This window comes from Paroedura picta, chromosome 12 (assembly GCF_049243985.1).
Source record: "Paroedura picta isolate Pp20150507F chromosome 12, Ppicta_v3.0, whole genome shotgun sequence".
NCBI classification, from domain to species: Eukaryota; Metazoa; Chordata; class Lepidosauria; order Squamata; family Gekkonidae; genus Paroedura; species Paroedura picta.
The window spans coordinates 18,539,073-18,555,002 of NC_135380.1; the positions used below are offsets into that span (position 1 = coordinate 18,539,073).

The 15,930-nt window shown below is 41.2% G+C and overlaps 1 long non-coding RNA gene across 1 annotated transcript; it reads right to left on the minus strand.

Annotated features, from left to right (window-relative positions):
• Positions 1–5,486: 5,486 nt before the first annotated feature.
• Positions 5,487–13,143, minus strand: LOC143821310 (uncharacterized). Its single transcript, XR_013225765.1, has 3 exons — positions 12,844–13,143; positions 8,782–8,923; positions 5,487–5,617 (listed from the first exon to the last, which is right to left on the minus strand). It is a non-coding gene; the product is annotated as an uncharacterized LOC143821310 (long non-coding RNA).
• Positions 13,144–15,930: the final 2,787 nt, after the last annotated feature.

Genomic DNA, 15,930 nt, shown 5'->3' on the forward strand with positions numbered 1-15,930 from the left:
GATTGGCACAGCAGGGTAGGAATTGTCAGAGAGAAACAGACTCAGGTGGGATGCTGTGTGGGTCTGAAGCAGCAGAACAAAGTTTTAGTTCAGTCGCACCTTTAAGACCAACCAAGTTTTATCCAAGCTATAAGCTTTCATGTGCATTCACACTTCTTATACTTTGAATAAAACTTTGTTGGTCTCAACACATGCCACTGGGCTAAAACTTTGTTCTGCCAGAGAAGAAGGCAAAGTTCCCCTGGATAGGTTTGGGGATTGGAGTACCTCACACATATATGCAATCTTGCTGTCAGTCAAGAAATCCCAGAGCCTCTCTCTCTCTCTCTCTCTCTCTTTCTCTATGGAACATTGTGTTCTCTCCATGCATTTTATTAGGCAAATGCTGTCTGTCTTGTGAAAGTTAAGCCAACAGAGGTAGAAGCTGCAATAGCAAAAGAAACCAGAGCGAGGCAAAAGAATAGCGTGGGAGAGGGGTTGTCAGGGGCTGTGTAAATGGGGAATTCATTTAATTTTCATACAGATTATGATAATTGAAAAACACCGCATTTTCATAGTTATTACGATCCAAAACCAAACAAAAAAAAGCAGTCAAAACAAAAGAAATTTCAGGTCTATAATAGCTCCAAGTATGGTCTTTGTTCTCCCCACCACATGACAGTTCCCAGCTGGCCAAGCATTTGTGAATGGGCTCATCAAAAGGCAAAAATGCTTATGCTACTGCTATTTATGGCATCAAAGTCCCTGAAGTGTCTTCAAAGAAAAGAGGAAAAAATAAACCTCATTCAGTTCAGCCTTCTATAGCCTGCGGAAGGACATTGCAATGGCTCTTTAGCTTCCTAATGTGTACAGCCAGCAGGTTCCACAACTAATGAGAACTTAGATTCAAGGAACACAATTAGATGCAGATGAGTTATATAAGCCCATCTTCAATAATTGTTTTTACTTTTTGGTCTGTCATGGCTGAGTCAACTTAACTGCTATATCTGATCAGGCATTATTCACTGAGTGTGCTTGTACAGTTCAAAGAATTCACAAATTTCAGCCCAAAGTATCATTCCCCCTTCTAGAACGTGTGTAACGCCATAGCAGACCTCCAGTTTGACCCTATCATGCTTCAATTGATGCTTATTTGCTTTAATACTGTTGTTATGTTGTAAGAATGCAGAGTGAGATATTTTTAGGAGTGTACACTTGAAAAAATGGTATTTTACAGACTCATACTTAAGAAATGGGATAAATACCATTATTCTAGATCTTATGGGTCCCCAGTATGGGACTGGTCTTCTTCTTTTGAGTCTGAAATGATTTGAGTCCCTTATTCCTTATGGGAAGACTTTCCAGGGGGCTTGAGTGGTTTTTTCAAGCAAGTGACACCAAATTTACAGGGAAATTAATTTTGCCAGTCCACTAAGGACCCCAAGTTTCAATAAGCCAAATTCTATGAGCAACGGAATATGTTGCCCCTGGTATCCTACTATCTATAGGAGGGGAATCCGTGCTTTCCCCAGGGCAAAGAAATCAATAGCAAAACATGCAAGAGCAAGAAACCATTGGTCAAAAGCTTCCCAATTCAAATCAAACCATCAATCCCAACAGAATCAATGTGAAACCAGAGAATCCCAGCAGAACCACTGGACAGTGTGGTAAGCCCAACACAACCAATGTTAAATCAGAGAATCCAAGCCAAACCAACTGAGGCAAGGGATGCTTTTCCAAGGCCAACAGAACCTATTTCCAATGAGAGACTCAAAGCCAAGCCAAACCGGCAAGCTGGTACCAAAACCTGGCAAAAAGACTCTGACACAGAAAAAAATAATTGTCTAAAAAAAACAGCCTTGGTATCCTTAAAATGGTTATCCCCAAGCATTTAGGTATATCCCCAAATATTTTCAGAATTCTTCAGGACCTTTTAATGCTTGCTCTACAAAAAAGCAAATTTGGATTCGCTATTGGACTATCAATGTAAAACATAAAGGTCTAACCATAAAAAGTAAATAAACGAATACCTCATAAAACCCAAGCTTGACATTCCACTAATCAAAAGCACAGTTCCATTCAGAGAAACAGAGGCAATGCAACAAAGAACACTATTGATTTAAAAAAAAATCCTCAAAACATCTGTGGCAAAATGCCCACTCCCTTGGTTATTTCAAAAGACACAGGTTTTTTCTTCTGTGCTGTAGAGAGGAGAGAGGGGTGATTAATCACTTGCTCTCCTCCTTTCATATGCTAGCCTGGGAGCAGGCACCTGGAGGGGGGGGGTGACTTCTTCCCAACATTTCCTAGGAGAAAGGATCTGCCTGTGGAAGAGGGCAGGGAGGTATATCTGCTGCTGACCCCAGGAATAAGGGGTCTTGTTTCACCTGCTGACCATGGAAGTTGCTTTTAGGAGAAGAGGTGAGTATCCCTTTTGACCCATGTTGCTACCAGCTGACAACACCAACAGATCTGGGGAACTCCTTAAGTAAAAACACCAACCCTGTATTTAACAGCAGACACAGTATATTTTAGCAGATGAACAAAAGGACTGTGTTTCATCCAATTTCTTTTGTCTCCTGTGCTCAACTCTGTGCTGTGCTAAAGATTTGGTTATGAATCTTATTCATTTAAATAAATCTGTCATAAATTTGAAGCTGGCCCTGGTCTCTGACCACATCAAGCTCCCCTGTCCCAGAAACACTAGCCCAGCGTAAAGGGAAGACCCAGGGTCAGGGGTGGGAGCTTGGAAAGCAGCTACTCCTTTGGAGGGGCATACCTTGCAGTAAATTATCCCCACAGTGCTCATGTCCCAGGGCAATGGGAGACACAAAGATGAGGCCTCATGAGTGAAAGGGACGGCTAGGAGTCCTGGTCCTCCCTGCTGATGGTCCTGTACTATGAGCAGGTGGTGGCAACCAGCCGGGAAAGGGAGTGGGCGAGGCAGAACAGGGCTTGTGAGGTAAAAACAGGCCAGTTCCATCACAACATCAAACAGAACTATCAACTCCAATAATCCAAATGCCAGATGAATGCTGAAACAGAACTTTAGCCCTAAAGATCTGAATAGATGCAGATGCCCAGCAGATGAAAAATTCTGACCAAGGAACTGGTCACTGAAAACAGAGCACAAGCTTTGTGAGCTTTCCAAGGAATTGAAAAAAATATATATATCGTTACTCAAATAACAAAGCTGGGACACTTGCTCCACTGGCTAATTATTCAGTTTCCAGCTGAGCTGCTTGGGCCAAGCACTTGAAAAGGCCACAACATTAGATTTTTCGGTGTATGGCCAATGCCAATTCCTCTCCAGTGCAATAGTCCCAAGCACCTTTAGCAGTCTATGCAGACCCACAGGAGATCTAGTTAGAAGGACAGCATCATAGACTAACAAAGGGATACAGAATCATTCTTTAATGCCGTCAATGTAACTAATCTGATTATTATTTAATTTTAACATGTGGGTCTAACTATTCTTATGGCTTTCAGTTTCCTAGGCAACAGGAGAGATACCAAGAGGAGCAACTGAATAGATATGTATGAAAATGGTGATGTTTTCTTTTTCGTGTTTGCATGGAATTTGGCATCGAGAATTATAACCCTTAAATATTCTATTTTTTTGGGAAACAAAAAATGTTAAAGTTTCCCAGTAAAACCAGTGGAAATAAATGATGATGAATTTAAATGTGCATAAAGGGTGTTCTTTTCTTATTCAAAGGAATCTGAATAAAATTGTTACACATACCCCCAAAATCCTATCAAGATGAGTAGCCATATTAGTCTGTCTGTAGCGGTAGAAAAGAGCAAGAGTCCGGTAATATTTTAAAGTCTAACAAAATCTGTGGCAGGGTTTGAGCTTTCGTGAGTCATAGCTCACTTCTTATCAAATCTGCCACATATTTTTTGTATTTATTTGACTTCTAGGCCACCACTCCTAGTCAGATGGCTCACAGCAGCTAACAACGTTCATTAAAATACAATATAATTGACAATAATACATTAATTAAAAAAAAAAAACTTCCCCTACCCCTCCCCACCCACCACCCACCCCTAACCCCACCAAGCCTTCAATTTTGGCAGTCTACCCTGGGACAATGTAATAGGCCATCAGAGCATTGATAGCTACTGGATCCTAGTTAGAATTACACCCTTCTTATTTTCTTCAGTTGATTTAGAAGGTTATAATTCAATTTAGAATTCTGCTGTGAAAGATCAACTCACGCTTTGCACTTCTGTCACAAACTTTAATAGTGTTTTCCCAAGTTTTGAATTCCCAAGAAGATGTTCCAATAAGGTATCTCATGTTCTATTTTTAATCTGATCCAAAGATTGGTTTTAAATTCCATCTATCCTTGATCCCACTAATATTGAGCCCCTCAGAACTCCCCTGTGGCTTCTTGCAGGATTCTATCTCCATCCAGCATATCCACAATAGTGCAGATGGGCTCAGTCATTTACCTAATACTTCATTTTGGTTCGGGAATGTTGGATGCTCATGTTGGGTTGGCTCGTGTCCCGTTCATCAATAAATTACAGGGAGTCCATTTTCCATTTGCTCTTTTGACCTATTTGTGGCTGTTCAACGGGTTGCCTTTAGGAGTCATGGCACTCTTTGCGGCTGAAATCTTGTTCATGCCAGGATTGAAATTGGGACTGGGTGTATATGAAGCTTATGTTCTGCTTTGAACACATGCAGTGAGTTGAACGCATGAAGCTGATTCCTCTGCATCAGTCACTTGGTCTATCAATGTGATATCCATCCATTCTGACTGGCTGTCCCAGGTCTCAAGTGGAAGTCTTTCATGTCACCTACTACCTAAGGTTCTTTAGCTGGAGATCGGGGTGGGGGTGGGGGTTGAACCTCAGCCTTCATTTAAAACAGATATTCTGCCATGGAAGCTATATAGCCACCTTAGCCACACTTAAATACTACAGTACTACATTTGTGGGATTATGTTTATAGGATTCTGTTTGTAGGATTATCAGGCATGTGTTTATAACATCTTTGGTGGACTGCAAAAATTATGTCACATGTAAACCGTATGAACGCCAGTTATGTTCTGTCGCATTAAATGCAACACTCACTATCAATAATATAGAGTTTGAGCACATGGACTTGCCAGTTGTGTCATCTATCAATTTAGTGAGGTGCTTGCTCACTGCAGAAGCATTACCCATATGTTACTATATATTTTTGTGTAGTTTCCATAATATACAGAGATTAATTTCCATTTAGGAAAACATAACGCATGAAGTCATATGGCGTCTTTTTCATTCTTTTACTTAAACCAACTCGCATGTATTCACTTTCCACTCAGCAAACCTTCATAGAAGTTTGATTGAATAATCAAAGTTACTCTCTTTGGTAGCCTGAGAGAAACCAGGTCTCATGATTAGCTCAAATAATGAGAAAGTCATTCCTAACTAGCATTTTAATTAATTTATCTCTGAAAGTCTATCTGTGGCAGCTGCTGCTTACATTCTTTTTAATCACTTCCAAGCATGCATGTTCATTACAGTAAATGGAGAAAGACTTGCCCCCACCCCTACCCCTCCTCAGTCAAGGAACTGCCAAAGGTGATTTATATCTTCTGTACTGGTTGCAATGAATCATGAAGTTACGGCATAGTGATGTTTACTGCAAAGAGAGAAGGGGGGGTGTAACTTGGAATTGAACAATAGTTCACCCAACAGCCAATGTTCCAAAGACTGCCAATTGGTTTTCTCAGGGAGAAACAAGAGGGACACTGATGTAAAGCCTATTTTAAGAAACATGTGCTCTGGGACATTTGCTTTTGCTTTCTTCACCATGGCCATCGTGTCACCAAGTAGTGAAAACTCAGGTCCAAATTTAAGGCTGGGTAAACTTCAAGAAGAAGAGTTTATATCCAGCTTTTCTCTACCCAAAGGAATCTCAAAGTGGCTTACAAGTGCCTTCCCTTCCTCTCCCCACAGCAGACATCTTGCGAGGGAAGTGGGGCTGGCTCAAGATTACCTAGCTGGCCTGATAAATATTGAACAGATTTTTAAAATATATAGAAAATTAATTAACTCCCACATGTATGGGAAACCGTTCCAAGAAATCCTAGGGTTTCATGAAACCCTGGTTAAGAAAGCCTGCTGTAGGGATTCTGGCAATTCCTAGAACAATGTGAGGTCACACTTCCATTTTTTCACAAAAGTCACACCATAGTACAAAGCAATAGCACTTCCCCTCTGTCCCAAACTGGATTCCAACTGGACCATCTGCATTACACACTCCAGTCTTTGCTACCATCAAATCAATGGCCAAACTAAATTCATGGTCTAAAGTAGCGATCCCCAACCTGTGGGCCGCGGACCACATGTGGTCCTTCGACTAATTGGAGGTGGTCCCCGAAGAACGTTTTCTCCCCCCCCCCGGCCCTTTACTTCATCCCCCCCAGCCCTTTACAACACAATTCATTGTTGTGGCGTGTCTGTATCTTATTTTGAAGGGATGTTTAAACATTACCATAGTAATCAGAGAGCGCTAGGGCAGTGGTTGAGAGTAGAGGAGTAAACTACCCCCCACCCCACCAGGCCTCAGTAAAAGGCATTGAGTGGTCCCGGGCGTTGAGTGGTCCCCGGTGATAAAAAGGTTGGGGACCACTGGTCTAAAGCATCAAACATATATATATATATATATATATATATATATATATATATATATATATATATATATATATATATATATATATATATATATATATATATATATATATATATATTAAAAAACTTTAATAGAGAGTTCAGATCTCAATTTTGTTTCACTCAGTTTGTGAAGCACTCTTATTTCAGGTCTTGAATATGCCCCGGACTACTAAGATTTCACACAAACACCTAAATGCATTTTATACAGTCCCTGAAAAAAAAATTGAAACTCTATCAATATGACTGGAAAATATTCTTGAGAATCAAATGGAAAAAGATATAACTGTGGAGCTATGCACTAAACCTCAAACATGAGGACATAATACATTTATATACCTGTGTTAAAAATGTTGTTAATGCATTTAATTCTATAGATAAGACCCATCCCAAATACTTGTTTTGATTGATTCATCCCTTCCTCCACATAATTACAATAAGATAAGATAGCCAAACATCACGAGGAATTCGACAAAATCTCCATTGACAATTCTGGCTCAAGTTTTCAATGTCACGCTTCTTTTTCTAAATATATGGGATGAGATTATAATCACCCATTTCTTCAATAATATAAACATATTTGATGGAAATATCGCCATTACAATTGATGTTTCCTATATGCATATTGTCTAAAATTGGTGTAAAAATAGTGCCAAGGAAGCAAACAAAATGGGATGTTCCCCTAAGGATACGTGTGGGATGAAAAATGAGTCTTCCCCCCCTCCCCAAAAATGTATAAAAGTTAGAGAAAACAATAACAACAAAAAATTGTATCCCAGCTTCAGATTCACAAGCTAATTGCAAAACCAAAGGAACCTGAATGGCAAATCAAAGTGGTTTTAGCCTCCTGCTGTTCCTGGCAGAATCAGTGCTAATGAATAATGCATCTAAGGAATGCTCACAACCTAACGACTTCCCTCACTGCATAAATGATGAATGCTTTGACTTTACAAAGTGGTGGCACTTAGTGTGAAATTAAGTCGACAGGAACCATTGTAATGCAAATGACTGAAGTGATTTCGATTTACATAGGTGTTGAGATGTAACCTGCCTAACGTTCTCCCCCTCACACACCTTGATTGATTGAAATGGCATTGTTTTTAAGTACAGGTATTTTATTTTTATTATCATTTAGAGTTTTTGATATTTTTTGGTGTTTTTTAGATGGCATTTTAACTGTTTTAATACCTTTAATGGATTTTATGGTCTGCACTCACCTACTTTTACAGTAGTTTTGACTTGCTTTTATATTTACATTGTTCTCACTTGTGAGGCACTGCTGGTTTTATGGTTACTAGACTGTGACACCACCACCACCACCCAGACTGGGGTTGTTTGTTTTAATTTTAATTGTTGGATTTGTTTTTATGCTGCTAGTCCAGGGTTTTTCTTTGTTTTTTGCCTTTTTTTGAGAGGTCACATATCAATTTGAAGAATAAAGGAATTAACAGAGGAAAGGAAGGAGGGGAAAAAAGAATATTTCAGGCTATGATGTTGAGGCCTTTTTGTTACATTTTTTATCCGTCCGTGCTGCGGACTCAATCAGGAGGTGTCATCCAATGTGAAACTGTAAAATGAAATGTTGGGGAAAATATCTTTTTAAAAGTAAGTTTTATTGATGAAAAACGTGAGTAAACAGAAACCAGTGCAAAAATAACAAGTTGAAGAGGTAGTTGGGTGAAGCAAAATCCAAACTGGGATCTCCAACTATTAATGGTAGGAATGAGAAATTCAAAATCATCTCTAACACCTAGGTGGTAAACCTAACCCCTCCAGTCCCCATACCATCCTCCCTGTACCCCAAGTTAACAACATGTATCCAGCCAGTCTGCTCCCAAAGCTGATCCCAGTCCCTCCCATTTTCCAAAGCAGAGAGTTATTTACAGTTCACAAGATTAATTATCTACCCTTTAGGCAAGGAGAAAGGGAAAACAACCCTGCGCCTGATTTGCATTTATTTGTTTTTTTAAGGAGGAAGAAAAACCAGGAAAACGTGTTATTGTTTGCCTCAGATAAAGAAACGCTGAGAGAACCTGACAGCTCTGTGCCCTTTTGGTGATTTCATTTGCAAACGGAAAGAAAGTGAAACATGTGCTTTGGATCTCTGGTCCTTGACAAACGCTGTAATCTCACCTGCTTTTGATATTCCAGCTCAATGTGTCAACACAGGAAAAATGGCATGATGATATGCAAACATTTGAAAAACATTTGCTCTAGGTGATTTTGCTTTGGTTTCCTTTGCCAGCTTGACAGCAGATTTCTTTCGATGTTCCGTCTAAGAAAAGACAGAAAAGATTAAACTACCTTTGCGGCATTGCAAAGAGGGTTGGGGCTACATAATGGAAGCCTGTGCAAATAACCAAGAATGTCACCATCCTTTCATCATCAAATCTAAGAAATAGAAGAGTGCAATTAGCACTAATATTAGTTTTTGTCTTCTTAAGGCCACAGTTCTACGCACACTTATAGTTCCACACTGACTTGAGAAATAAGCTCCACTGGATTCTTAGGTCCTTGCTTCCAAGAAAACATGCCTTGGTGCTGACTGTTCTTTAGTTTTGGTTGTTCTTCTGTTTTAGTTGCTTTCAGTTAAGTGAAATATGTGTGTGCTTGTGTGTCTTCTCCCATGCTCTGTATGGCAAAATAGCCCCACTTTTCTTTGGGTGCCATTCCATTTGGCCTGCAGGGGCATCTGTCTTGAGTTTCTGCACTGCTCCACCATCCACTCCCATGTCACCTGACTCTCAGAGGAGTTTTTCTCTCTCACTCTTTCTTTGGCATACTGCCACCAACTGATCATTTTAGTAATTGCACACACAATGGGACAGTACTCCCAGCTTCCTTTGCTTCATTGCTTAAGGTATGTGACTCCCCCCACAAAGGTGATGGCTTATTGCACTTGCACACTTCCAGAAAATAGGAATCTATCAACCACAGCATTTCCCTTGACATAACTTTTAATTTGCATGTTTGAACAGTGTTCTATGCAGTGTAGAGAAAAACTGCTATTAACATTTAATAGAGTAAAGAACTTATTAAATAGAAAAGGACCACACACATATTTTGTGCTGCAACAGATAGAGCAAGAAGCACAAAAAAAATTAGTAAACACACATTCTGCTGTCCACTCTGCATGTAGCCTAGATGGTCTTGTTTTAAGGCAGGCTCTTTAACTCCAAAGTTACAGTCCGCTAAGAGTTTCCCATTATTTTGGAGTTTTTGTTTGGGCAGGCAGCCTTTTGTCTGCTCCAAGGAGCAATGATAGCCACCAACACAGTTAACCAATTGAACCTAGTGGGGTAAGAGTTTGTTTCCCAAATCATTCATTATACATGTGAATGTCCCACAACCTGCAAAGGTATACCTTTGCCAACATGGAACATACTTGTTTATTTAGGGGTACCTTAAAATACATTTGATGTCCTTTACCCTCTGTACACCAACCTCTAGATTCAGACCAACACTCTAAATAAAAAGACGGAAGTTTTTTTCATAAGGCTTTTATATTTAATTAACAAACGATACAAATTAAAAAGTGAAGCAATTTGCAAACTAAATCTGAAATTTACAGGGAAGAAACTCCATTATCAAAACACACACCAAAAAAAACCCTTTCCCTATTGAATTGGCTAGCTAGGGAAATAGACTAGAAGGAAGAGAAAACAAGACATAGGAGTTTGGTCTGGGAGAAAGGGGGTGGATTCCTCAGGAGCGATAAGAAGCCTCTGGAGCAGAAATAGTCCAGACAAAGGAAGAAAGTGCAGCAAAGCGAGGCTGACGAGGCAGAGAGGCCAAGTGTGAAGTCAGAGTGATGGCACAAATCGAAACCAGCTACACAAACTGGGGTTGAGGGTTAAATCATTATGCCTCAAAATCAAGATTCACAGGAATAGAAGACCTCTGTTATTCCCCAGGACTTTAAGAATGCTGAAACAAATTTTTACTTGACTGGAGAAAAGGTCCCTGGATCTTGTCCCTAGCCATTGAAGGGAGTGCAAATGTGGAAAGATTTAAGTAAGACCCATCCATCCCACCCCTACCTCCACCCAATCTCAGTCTCTTGTGGCTACTTTTCATTATTATTAAGTCAGGAGGAAGCCTCATGGACCATTTCCACATGGAGGCAGACAACATGCGCTGCCTCTTACTTGTAAAAGTGTGATTGTAAACCACGTTTTTGGCCATTTTGCAATAGGAGACCCCTCCTGCATTATCCCGCCAGCTCATCGTGGCTTTTCCCTTTTCAGTGAGGTGGCAGAGAAGCCAGAAGCATGGACAACCCACAGGTTCCCCCCACCTACCTGCCTTGGGTTATCAATCAATGTAACCTAGCAAGGTCCCCCCCCCCAGTCCCCAAATTAATTATTTTTAGAAAAGGAAACTTCTGCATTGCTATGGGGACCAGTAACAACAATAAAACATTTTTCTTGATTTCTTTTGGGGATTCATGAACTTGTCTTGTGTGTTCACAGTACAAAATAAAAATACAGAACATGGATGCCATGCTAATGGGAAGAAGTCTGCTTCATGAAATGCCCCTCCCCTTTCCCCATTCATGACCTCCCACCATAGGGATAGGGTTGCTTGCCACTGCTAATATATATCTGTGCACTTTGAAGAGAAGATGACAGTTGATACACGGGCAAGTCATTTTGCGTTCCCTTTGGAACGCAGACTGCACCGTTGTTGTTGTTGTTGTTGTTTTAATCCAATTCAGAAATAGAGATGGGAGGGTGGGTGTGAGGATGGGCAAACCGCTACCAAGACTGTTACACATTTCTTCTTTCAGATAGGCTTGCTCCAGTTTTCCCCTCATTATACACCATGACAAGAAAGGGAACCAGATTCTGTCGCTTTCTCTCATCGCAAGGCAAAAAGGCTGAAAACTCGCACCAACTCCTGCACAGCCACAGGTTGCTGCTGAGATCACGAGGAAGCTGAATTAAAACCCGCAAACAATGAGAGGCTGGGCAGGGGCAAATTCCTCATGCAGAAATGGTCAGGGTATTGCTCATTGCATGCCACATAACCCTTAGCCTCATTCTAAATAAATCTGCATTTGTTTGCTTGGATAAATACTTAAGAGGAAGTAACAGATTTTGAAAGTGCATTCATGGTAATCCTAGAGATAAGCACTGTTAGGAATTGATTGATAACTCTAATGCAAACTCCTGTTCTTGCTGCTAAAGGACTTTTCACAGATGGGTTGAACAAGGGAAATAATCACATGTTGGAATAATAATAATCTTCTGCAGTGTTTATGTGTATATCAAAAATAGATGTCGAATGGAGATGACCTGACTGTTACTCACTGGGAAGATTTGTTTAGGCTTTATTAAGCACTGGCTCTGTTTATTTATGTCTTTCACTTCTAATCTAATCTTCCTTTGTGGTGTATGAGGGGTTCCCACTGGTCTACATTCACTTAGATTTCAAAACTCCTTGCTTCCTTACAATTCACCATCCCGGAGGATATGATGCTCTTGAACTGGGATAACTCTGGTACACCGATGATGTTCAAGCTCCACAACATTAGACTCTTTGTGACTAGAACTTGACATGTGCCATCTTACCCTGAAAGTAGTCCTATGGGGCTCCATATGGGTCAAGATTGTGTTTGACCCCAGGTGTGCCTGATCAGGGTTAGGCATGAACTCTATTACTACATGTAGTACAGCTCCAGTTTTATTTATTTAAAAATGCAATAAAACATTTAGTGAACAATGTAATACATTGGGTGGCATGCTTCTGTAGCAGGGACGCAATTCACAGAAATGGAAGGAAGACTCAACACAACGTGGTTTGGCAAGATAATGGCCACAGCTTTATTGATACACAAATTGAGCAAAGGCACCAACAAGGGCGGATCCAGCCATCTTGCAGCCAGCAGACTGCAAGGAAGCCCCTGCATCAGCAGCCAAACACCATACATGCTCTGATTTGTGATGTATGTTAGGCACCCAGGAGGTAACGGTCAATACTAAGGCATCTGTGGGCATCTGCCTCTACTAGGGCCCCCTCCTCTCACCCGGATATGTGAGCCAAGCCATGTGGAATCATCATTCCTCCCCACTGCCTCCTGCTGCCACAGACTTGTGGCCACTTTAATATCTCATCCGCACTTCTCACTCTGCACAAACGACGTGCAAAGGTAACAATGACACAACATTTATACTCACATGGATTTTCACTTACCAACATACTAGCACAGCATCAGAAAGTGTTTTGGTCTCTTTGTTCCCCTTCAGAGCCACTTCAGAATCTTGCATACCAAAAGTACTGCAGCAGTCTTAAGACAATCGTATCCTTATAAATTCCCTGGTACTTTACCGGTCTCCGGAACAATTAGTATAGGGAACAAGAATTACATAGGAGGACCAGCAATGCTGAAAAGGTTGAATTTGCAAAAGCATTTCCATTAAAATGCAATGGGGACATCAGAGCATGTGACCAGTTGCTTCAGAGCAGAGATCTACCTTGTCTAGCTTCTTGTTTCCCACAGTGGCTGGCCAGATGCCTCCAAGAATCCTGTCAGCTGGAAATGAAAGGTATCTCTACTTAGTCATAGCCCAGCCACTGTCTCTCAGCCTAACCTACCCCTGGGAAGTTAATATGGAGAAGAGGGAAACTGTGCATTCTGGGGGGAGGGAGAGCTAAATAATGGGGGGGAGGATGTTGGTTCTCCCTCATAACTGCCACTGAACCTGGAGACCCCTTGTAGCCACCTTAGATCGCAGTTAATTGATAATGAATTTGTCTGATCAACTCTGAAGCCATAGAGATCTTCTGATCTGAAACAAACAAAAAATACGCTCTATAATCAGTAGGGTTTTTTTTAAAGAAAATTATTTTATTTATTATAAGTTTTATATACTGCTCCTCCCAGCAAAGCAGGCTCAGAGTGGTTCACATACAATATTTACCGGTAAAATCACACTTAATTATGAATTAAAATGAATACCATTAAAAGCTGATATAACCAATTCAACGCTCCATTGCACCACCTAACCCAAAGAATATTATTTGATACTAGTTCAGAGGGGAGGGGGAAATACAGAGATGAATGGAGGGAGGCCCATAATTCTGTTGATGTTAGCTCGTTTTGGCCCCAATCAAATACCTGAAGGAAAAGCGCCATCTTGCAGGCCCTGCAGAACTGAGGTAGTTTCATCAAGGTCTGGATTTCGCCTGGCAGCTCATTCCAACAGGTGGAGACCATGGCTAAGACGGCCCTGGTCAATGCCAGACACACCTCCCTCAGGCCAGGGGCCACCAATATGTTTGCACAGGATGACCTTAAGGTTCTTCTAGGGGCATACGGAGAAAGGCGATCCGTCAGATACACAGAGTCTGGATAATTAAATTTAATTACATAATTAAAACCCTGTTCCAAAGACCTCAAAAGTAAAATGCTGTGTTTAAATTAAAAGTGATATGTTTAAATTAAAACTGCCTTTCACTAGAGCAGGGGTGGCCAAATGCAGAAATCTGGAGAGCCACAGTTTGGCCTGCCCTGCACTAGAGGTTTGGGTCTGTGGTGATCACAGTAAACACTGGAGGATGTTATCTCTGACTCATCATTTCCTTTCATCAGCATTACACCATTTACATCAGTGGGGTTGCTGCTGATGTCAGCCGTGTTCAAAGTTCACCGGGAACCCATGACAGTCTTCCTGTTGACGGATCTCTCAGGCTGCTCATCAATGAGTTTAGTGGAATTTTTAACAGCTCAGCAAGACAGTCAAATTGACCTAGCTTTTAACTGTGCTTAAACACTTGACTTTCAGCAAAACCCACCATCTCAAGATGGGAGATTGCTCACACAAGAAATGGATTTATTGCCCTGCTCATGGCAAAACTGGAAATCCACTCTCTGTTGTAAGGCTGTGATTGATGTCATTTGAAAAAAAAAAGTCATGTTTTGAATAATATACATGGAGAGTCTCTCTTGGGCTCCCAATTACAATATCAAAAAGAAAGAAAGAAAGCTGTCAAAGTCATTCCCCAAGACACAGTATCACTCTAAAATCATTGCTCACATTATCAGCTGCTATAATCTAAGGGCCACTGGGTTAAGAGATGGTATGTCATTTGACACGAGCTTCATTTCCCCATTTCTCGGAATCAAATTGAACATGACACTAGAATTTCTAGACTCAAAATACAGATGCATGATTTGGCTCTAAAAAGCAGGCTGGAATCTTATCTGGACTGAGGCCATGACACTGGGGGAATGGGATGAGAATTCTCTTTGTGCTTTTCCAGTTTCTAAAGGCCTACCAGGGTACACTAAGCCCTAATGGGGGGAAAGATTGGCAAAATATGGGTACCTGTCTTTTATAAATCGGGGCTTAATATTTCTCTCTCTCACACACAGTTTTATCTCACCCTTCTCCATGGAGTTCCATGGAGCTCATAAACATGGCTTCCTTCTCTTGCATTTGAGCTTCAGAAAAAGACTGAGGTTGTACCAGCCTTCAGGTGGGACCTGGGGGTCTCCTGGAATTACTCCTTCTCTCCAGACTACAGAGAGAAGCTCCCCTGGAGAAAATGGCTGCTTTGCAGGGTGGACCCTGGGATATTGCACCCCACTGAGATCTCGGTGTTCCTCAGGTTCCAAATCTCCAGGAGTTTCCCAACCTGCATCTGGCAGTCCTACCTGCCATCTCCCACCAGTGACCGGGAGGTACCTAGCAACCCTACCACTACCCCCTTTGCCTGAATGTGGGGAAATCTAACCAAATTATTTCCACATTCAGAAGTTGCTGCTACTGTTTGCATGCCACTTCAATTAGGCATCGTGCGTTGGGGCCCTGTGCCCCCGGCTCCCCCTGCTGCTGCTGCTGCTAAGCAGCGAGGCATGCTACCCCAATGCAAGGGCCCAGCAGCAGCCTGGCATGACTGCTGCCATGTATAATCAGTCTATGGGAGAAATATTAATCTTGTCCCATTACCATTTGCCTAATGCAAATGTTTTCCTGAAAAATATTCCTTACAGGGGAAATTTGTAGTCCTTATATGGATATGGTATCACTCCCCAGGGCAAATAGCAGGTCTGAGGAGATATGGCGGAGAGTAAAACCTCTTCCCAATTGCTGTGGTACCAACCCACAAGACTAGTTCTAAGGCTAGCAAAAATTCACTGGAGGTCTGTGAATAGATCTCTGTCTATCAAATCCAATCTGGCTGTTGGTCTTTTGGGGAAATTCTCTGACAATGGTTTCCATAACTTTTACTAACTAGTTGTGTCAACAAGTCAGTTTGGATAACAGTATGAGGAAT